Genomic DNA, 7,812 nt, shown 5'->3' on the forward strand with positions numbered 1-7,812 from the left:
TGCTGAGAATTTAGCATCCGACCATGAGCAAAATCAGAGAGACAAGTGGGCTTTCCTGCGACTGCTTTGAGTTTGCAGGGCTTGGAGGCTGCAGAAGCTGGTGGCGCTGTTGTCCTGATGCCCTGACTATGCTAGGAGCCACTCTTCCGTTGTTCCTCTGTTTATCCAGATGAGCGGAAGTGAGCAAGTGAACCATTTTATCCCCAGGGTCAAGAGGAGTCTCTGGCACTGGCAGCTGCTCGGTGAGTGTTGGTCGAAGGCATGAATACGTGAAGGATGACTGGATGAAGGGTGGAATACAGGAGTGAGCGACTAGGTGAGACAATGGATGAATGGATACATTTGTATCTCAGAAGAAGCACTGACAAAGCTTTGAATTACTCCTCCAGGCGAGGGTGGCTTTGTGTAGAGCCGTCCATCATCCTCGCCCAGTGCCTCTGGGGACAAAGACCACCCGAAGACAATGACCTCTTGGCTTTCACCATGCTGCATGCAGCCCTGGGGGAGAGCAAAATTAACTGGCCTTCATCAGCCTCTTCATCAAACATTTGCCAAGCACCCATCGTGTGCGAGTTAGCTAGCAACCGTGGGAGACAGGAGGGATTCTGGAAACTCCTGACTCTCAAGGAATTTGCAGACTTATGTGATAGTTATCAGACAAAGACATAAAAATATCCTCTCCTGAAATAGAAGACTATAACCAGATGGATGCTGTGGGTAGTCATCCCTGCAGCAACTTTGGGGAAAATGGGGCAGGAGGAGTCCTCCTCAGGGGTCATGAGTGGCTCTCCGGAGGAAATAGAATACCAGTACAGCGTAGCAGTAAACAGCATGAACTCTAAAGCCAGATCACTTGCCTGCCTTGAACCCAGCTCCCACCTGCTGTCTGATCTCGGACAAACTATTTAACTCTCCCCATCTGTAAAATGGGGATAATAATAATAACGATCTCCCAATATTGTTGTGAGGATTAAATGAGCTAATATAAGACATATGAAAAGCTTAGAACAGTGCCTGGCACACTTTAAGTGTGACATGTGTGAACTCTCACCTTTATTTTCATTCTACCTTCTACCTTCATTTACCTTAGAGAGGAGACCAACGGAGCAGATGGGAAGTGTTAGGCTGAGGGTTAAAGCTAACCTGGTTCAAAGCCTGGTTCTACCCTTCCTATCTGCATGACCTTGACTTAAACTCTGTAAAGCTCGAATTCCTCACTTATAAAATGATAATCCCAACACCAATTTCATTTAAAACATGTGTTAACCATGCCATGATAAATAGTAGTTATTATTAAGGAGAAGCTCAGTACAGAGGATCCCAGAGGGAGGTGAATAAATTAAGCACGATGACGCGTCTTGCTTCTCCCCAATCTTTCTCCTCTTCCCCCACGTTTGTTCAAGGCCTCATCATTACTGGTTTGCATTTCTATTTTAATCATGTTAAAGGTTTACAGTATTTTTTCCCCCTGCATCTTTATATGCTATAATTTGGGTACTATTTTTACACAACGAGGCCATTTTTAACTGAGAACAGATTCAATTGTCTTTCAGCATATATCATTGTTTATCTTAATTAATGCTAAAATATTCTTAGGGGGAAAAACACATCCCACAGAGCATTATGCAAGGAAACTTAGCATTCATTTTTGCCTCCCTCTTGTCTGGCATATCAATTTATAAAGGTTTCAGCATCCTGTTATTTCAATGACAATAATGCATGCTCTTCAACGCAGACACCCATCCGTGGGAATTAAGTCACAGGGTGTCAACAGCAGCAAGGTGTGTGTTTGGCGGTGGAGGATTGACAGATGAAAGAAGAAGGGAACTCTGTTGGTGAGAATAATGCCAAGTGAAGTCATAGGCTTCGTCTCTGATTGATCCATGGGAGCCTTCCTTGCGTAGAGCTGAACTAGTCTAGCTCCTGGGCTTGGAGTCTTTCTTATTAAGGCTCTTATAACTCTTAGCCCAGATGATGGACATCTATGTTTTTAGTCAGCATCAATTCTCTCTTTTTCTAATCAGATACCCCACATAGCTGTTGGGGAATAACCCTTTCCACATTCAGCCTAGGTGTTGCGACTCTCACTCCAGCGCCACAGGTAGATATGTGATGCAGATCTGACCAATCAATATATACTATCTCCCTGGCCACAGTGATTGGATGAGGGATGACCATGTGACTCAATTGGAGCCAATGAGACTCAATTTTGAGACTTTAGATAGAACCATTTGGAAAGAGGGGTTCCCTTTCCACTGGGATGCTGAGCTGGTAGGAATATTACCTGGAGTTACCAGAGGCCATCTTTACTATGAAAAAGGGAGAGCTTGCCTAAGAATAAAGCCAATGTGAAAGAAAGCAGAGCTGAGAGATGGATGCAGATTCTTGATAACAACTCCTGGACCCTGGATCAATTCTCGCTTTAAGCCAGTCTACTTTCTGGATCTTTAAGCCAATACATTTCCATACATTTTCTTTTTTTTTGGTTTAAGCTGGGATGAGTTGGGTTTCTGTCACTTGTAACCCAAAGAGTTCTGAAGGGTGCAGAGTTTCACTACGGAACTGTCAGAAGCCAGGACACTCTGCTGATTAAAGGGGAATAATGTGGTGTTGACCACATCCAGGGGCACGTGCACCTGACGGCATCTTGTACCCCAGCCCATTTGTCTTCCTAATATTGGTATCTAGAAAGTTCCAAATAGCCTTTAGTTCACGCAGTTAGCCTAGAGGAACTCCCAAGAGGCTGGGTGATGTTGTGATGTAAAATGTGGAACTTCGGTAGGTTATGCAAGAACCTCTGAAGGGGGTAGCTAGGAAGGTGTACATTAGGTATGTAAAGGACTAGGGCTGGGGAAATGAACCTGGCATGAAAGGGTTATGGTGAACTTGGGCTCTACCCCACTGGAGGTGATGTCCAAGGGGCTTGATCTGAGTTGGAATTTAGGGGCAAAATTGTGACAAACGTCCACCCGCAGTCACTATCTTTATTGAAAATTTAATCATGAACCAGATACTGTCCTAAACGATTTACATGCACTGTTGTATTTAATCTCAACAAGCCCATGAGTTATGTGGCCTAGTATCTCCATTTTACAGGTAAGAGAGCTGAGGCTTCGAGAGCTGGAGTTTCTTGTCTGCCATGGCCAGGATTTAAACTCATGTCTGTGACTTGAAAGCATCTAGTGGGTCCTGACATCGGGTTCTGGACTTGATTTAGGACTTTGGCCAATGGCAGGGGAGAGGGAAGAGTGGACAGTGTCTGGCCTCCAAAAGTTAGAGGGCTGCCAAGACTAAACTTCTGGTTAGAGACTCAACCTTACAGGGACAGATCCCAATGGAATGGTGGAGTATGACAGGGAAACTGAGGGAGGCTGAGACTGGAGCCAACAGGGCAGGAGCTAGTTGGGAGAGTTGCCACGGTGAGTCGACATGCCTCTGGGGGCTTGTGGCAAAGGACAGGCACAGGGCTCCAAAACGAATTCCAGGCTCACTGCTGGAGCTTATTCAGAGATGGGAGAGTCTGAGGGGAGATGGCGAAAGGACAAAAGGACAGTCTTGTGGAGTCCCAAAATGATGATGATGATGAAGAAGAAGAAGCAAAAGAAGAGATGCCTTTTATTCATTAAACAACTATTAATATTACAAATTACCTAACACATGGCCACTACTGAACTAGGATCTTCCTCACACACTGATCTGAGGCTCAGAGAGGTCGAGTGAGTTGTCCAGGGTCACAGAGGAGCTGAGCTGGGGTTAAAAGCTAGATCTTCTCAAACATAGGCGTCTTTGCATGGTGCCAGACTGAGTCTACATCTCCCAGAGCACTAAAGTAGTGACTTGATCCTCAGCTCCAGAATGTGTCACAGAGACAGTTTGCATTTATAGACAGTTATGTTCTGCCTTCCAAGGTGCTAAGGACTTCACTTGCATTATCTCATTTTATTCTTAAAACAACCCTATGACATTTAGCCAGGCATCATCATCATCATTGCCATCGTCATAGTGATTGTTGTTGAGGACACTGAAGCTCAGAAAGGTAACGCAACTTCTTGGCCAAGCTCCCAAAACTAACCAATGCAGAGTCAGTGTCTGAGCCCAGGCAGGCCGCGCTTTCAGACAGGCCCGAGGTTTTAAGCAGGACACCTCTACCTACAACCGTGCCTCAGTTTCTCTATTCTATAAAGTGAGGCTCGTAATGACGCCCACCTCATAAGGTTGTTGTGAGAACACAATGAACTCATACATACAAAAAGCTTAGAGGAGTGCCTGGCACACAAAGCCCGATCAATGTTGGCTTTCATCGTGCCTGTTTTCATTTTTGCGTCACCCTCTTCAAAAGGGCACTTCTCCCTTTCCCACGGCTAATCTGCCACGCTCAACTGTGCCGGGAAAAAAGGCAGGGTTGCTTGCAATGTGCAGGGGCCTCTTAGTGTAGTCCGGAGGCGAGAGATAAAAGAAGCTCGCTTAACATAACTTCATAAACCCATTTTAATCCAAACATTGATTTTCCTTTGGAATGATCTTCCAGTGTGCAGGCAGAGTCCCTTCATCCCTCTAACACAGATGTGGGTATCAATAACATTATTGAGATAAAACAGGCACCTCTTTCTTATTCCCTTTATTCATCGGTCACCCCGGGCCCGTCTTTGTTCATCCTCTGCTACCGAGCATCGTTCACCAGAGTGCCTCCTTTTTCCCCCACCAGCCGTAACTCAAGGTGAAAGTTTCCAATAACGACAAGTAGTAAAATATGAGAGATTTAAGCAAATCTTCAACTGGAAATAATGTGAAAATATATTATTCACCCCAGACACATGCCTCTCTTTTGATCTCTCTTGTCCAGGATACATTTTTTAAAAAATGCTCCTTTGATAGCAAGAAGCAAGCAGACACTAAAAGGAGACCTTCTGTCTTTGTTGGGAAATAATTAGTCTGATCGCATCGCTTGCTTTTCTGATGGACAAAGGAGTCTTTAAAGGAAATCATTTGTGTTTTCTGAGCCCCTTTAGGCAGCACAGCTTTCTTAGGTTTGGGCTTTTAGATGAGAGTGCGGGGAAGGGAAAATTTCCTTGAATAAGAAATCAGAAAGCTTGACCTACACAGTTACCTCTCTTAACATGACAACAATTGGCAATTACTTTCCGATCCAAAGTGTGAGGATGAATATGGAAAGGTAGGGCAAATCAATCTCCTTCTTCTGAAATTCATTCTCTCTTTAGCTCTGCACCTGAAGCTGATTTTCTTTTTCTTTTTCTTTTTCTTTTTTTGTCAGTCCCAAAGATTCAATATAATCTATAGCTGGAAATACCTATGCTAGCTGCAGCTGGGGGAAAAAAAGAGTTGGCAAATTCATGAATCAGGGTTTCTTTTCTTTTTCTCTTGTGAAAGGTAGCTTCCGATTGCTCAGGGATGATTTAGAATCAAGTGGTCCCCAGTGTCAGCCCATTGTGTCGTCTTTTCCTCCCGGCCCGCCTTAATGAAGTGTGGACACCCACACATGGTTTCAGAATCACAGGGGGCGCCAGTGGTGCTAATGAAGACAGAACATTATATCTGATGCAGAACCATGCTTGCTCATAGGTGTGTGGCAGAGAGCGAGGTTCTGAAATCTATCACGCTTGGGTTAAGACCCGGCCTCCTCTGCGATTTGGAGCTGACTGCTTAATTCCTCTGATATTCAGTGTCCTTGCATGTAAAATGGGAACAATAAAAGTAGCTATCTTGCAGAGCAGGATTTCTCAGCCTTGGCATTGTTATCATTTTGGGCCGGATAATTCTTTGTTGGGGGGGCTGTCTTGTGCATTATTCGATGTTTAACAGCATCCCCAGCTTCTCCCCAGTAGATGCCAGTAGCACTCTCCCTCCCCCACATGCATTGTGACAACCAAAAATGTCTCCAGCCATTGCCAAGTGTCCCCCGGGAGGCAGAGCTTTCCTTCCTCCCCTCATTGAAAGCCACTGCCATGGAGCTATAATATTATGAGAATTGAATGCAATAATCCATGCAAAGCTCTCTCAGACACTGCTTAATAGATACCACATAGTAGTTGCTCGATAAATATTAGCTGTTATTGTATTAATAAAAGTGTAACTAGAAACTCAACACAATCTCTTTTCTCTTCAGGAATCTTATGGAATCCCCGGATCTTTGGGGGTCTCACATTTTCTGCTATTGGATAGAAATCCCCAGTTGCCCCATCTGCTGCTGGAAAAATATCTTACTTTCTGGCAAAATCACCAGCTGCTAGGAACAGGAAGTCGATTTTCAGGGGGTTCTTTGAGTGAATGGTGTCCTCTCACCTTGGTCCCAGGGAAGTAGAAAAGAAGTTTAGAAATGGATCATGAAAGGAAAAAACAGATTCCACACCAGCAGGGGCAGAAACGCGGAAGATCTGAGTGATGATGAGTCAACCAAAGCCTCCCACACCTTGGGGAGAAAGCAGCGCACCTGTAAGAGGTGACTGCAGCTGCTCGTTAGGGGTGAGAGCTCTTGTGTGCGTGTTGCAGGGGGAACAGGGACAGTGTTCTGAATTGCAGATGGCAAGGAGAAACCCGTGTAATCCGCTTTCTTCCTCCATACTTCTGTTTACGTTCTTCGACTGGCTGATGGACTGCTCAAAATGTTGAACATTGCTTGAACACTGGCACAGACTAAACTGTCCCACCAAAATCCAAATGTTGACGCCCTGACCCCCAATGTGACTATATTTGGAGATAGGGCCCTTACAGAGATAATTAAGGTTAAATGAAGTCATAAAAATGGGGCCCTAATCCAACAGGGCTAGTGCCCTTGTAGGAAGAGAAACAGACACCAGAGCTCACTGTCTCTCCTCACACAGAGGAAAGGCCGGGTGAGGACACAGCAAATAGGCAGCCTCTGCAAGTCAGGAAGAGAGGTCTCCCCAGAAACCGAATTTATTGGCACCTTGATCTTGGACTTCCAGCCCCCAGCACTGGGAGAAAGTAAATATCTATTGTTTAAGCTCCTATCCTGTGATATTTGTTACGGCAGCCTGAGCAGACCCATACGAGTGCTTACCAGGTGCTTGCTGTGGTCGCTTATTTTGTTCTCACAGCAACCCTCTGAGGTAGGTGCTATCACCCCCTCCTTCCTCTTTTACAAAAGAGGAAACAGAGGGGTTAAAAACTTGCCCAGTGTCCACACAACTAGGAATGGAATTGCTGGGATTGGAACCCAGGCCTGCCCATCTCCAAAGCCCAGGTCCTTAGCCACCAGGCCATCTGAAGGTGGATGTCTCAAACTCCACACCACTGTGTGTAGGATATTTACATCATGCCACTGTCTGTGTCAGGGTTTTCAATGCATCAGCTCTTTTAATCCCCCCCACAATCCTACAAGGAGGCCACCAATATTACCTCCAGATGAGGAAACTGAGAGAGGCTTAGATCAGGTAACCTGAAAGTCCACAGCTTACCTGTCTGGTTCTGGGGCCTGGTTTATAGCTGCTGCAGGGAACTCTCCAGCTCAGTCTCCTGCTTTGGAATCTCTGCGTGGGGAACTGCTGCTGGGAGAAGAGAGCTGATATTTGGTCTTTAGATGTCACAGAAACAGTCGTTGAATTTTACTGTCTCTATGATTTTAATTCTACCACGGATTCTGGGGGTGAGTGGGAGTGAGGACTCAGAAAGAGTAGAGAACACTCAATTCCAGGGCAAGAGTCAGCCAATTGCTATTAGTGGAAGCACCTTTGCTTCTCAGGGATCTGCATTTATGCAAATGAAAGCAAGAGGTCTCAGCCTAAGGAAGGGGAGTGAACACCCTCCCTCTGCCCGACAATTCTATTCCAAGAC

Source organism: Propithecus coquereli, unplaced genomic scaffold (genome assembly GCF_000956105.1).
Source record: "Propithecus coquereli isolate 6110/MARCELLA unplaced genomic scaffold, Pcoq_1.0 Scaffold27, whole genome shotgun sequence".
Lineage (NCBI taxonomy): Eukaryota > Metazoa > Chordata > Mammalia > Primates > Indriidae > Propithecus > Propithecus coquereli.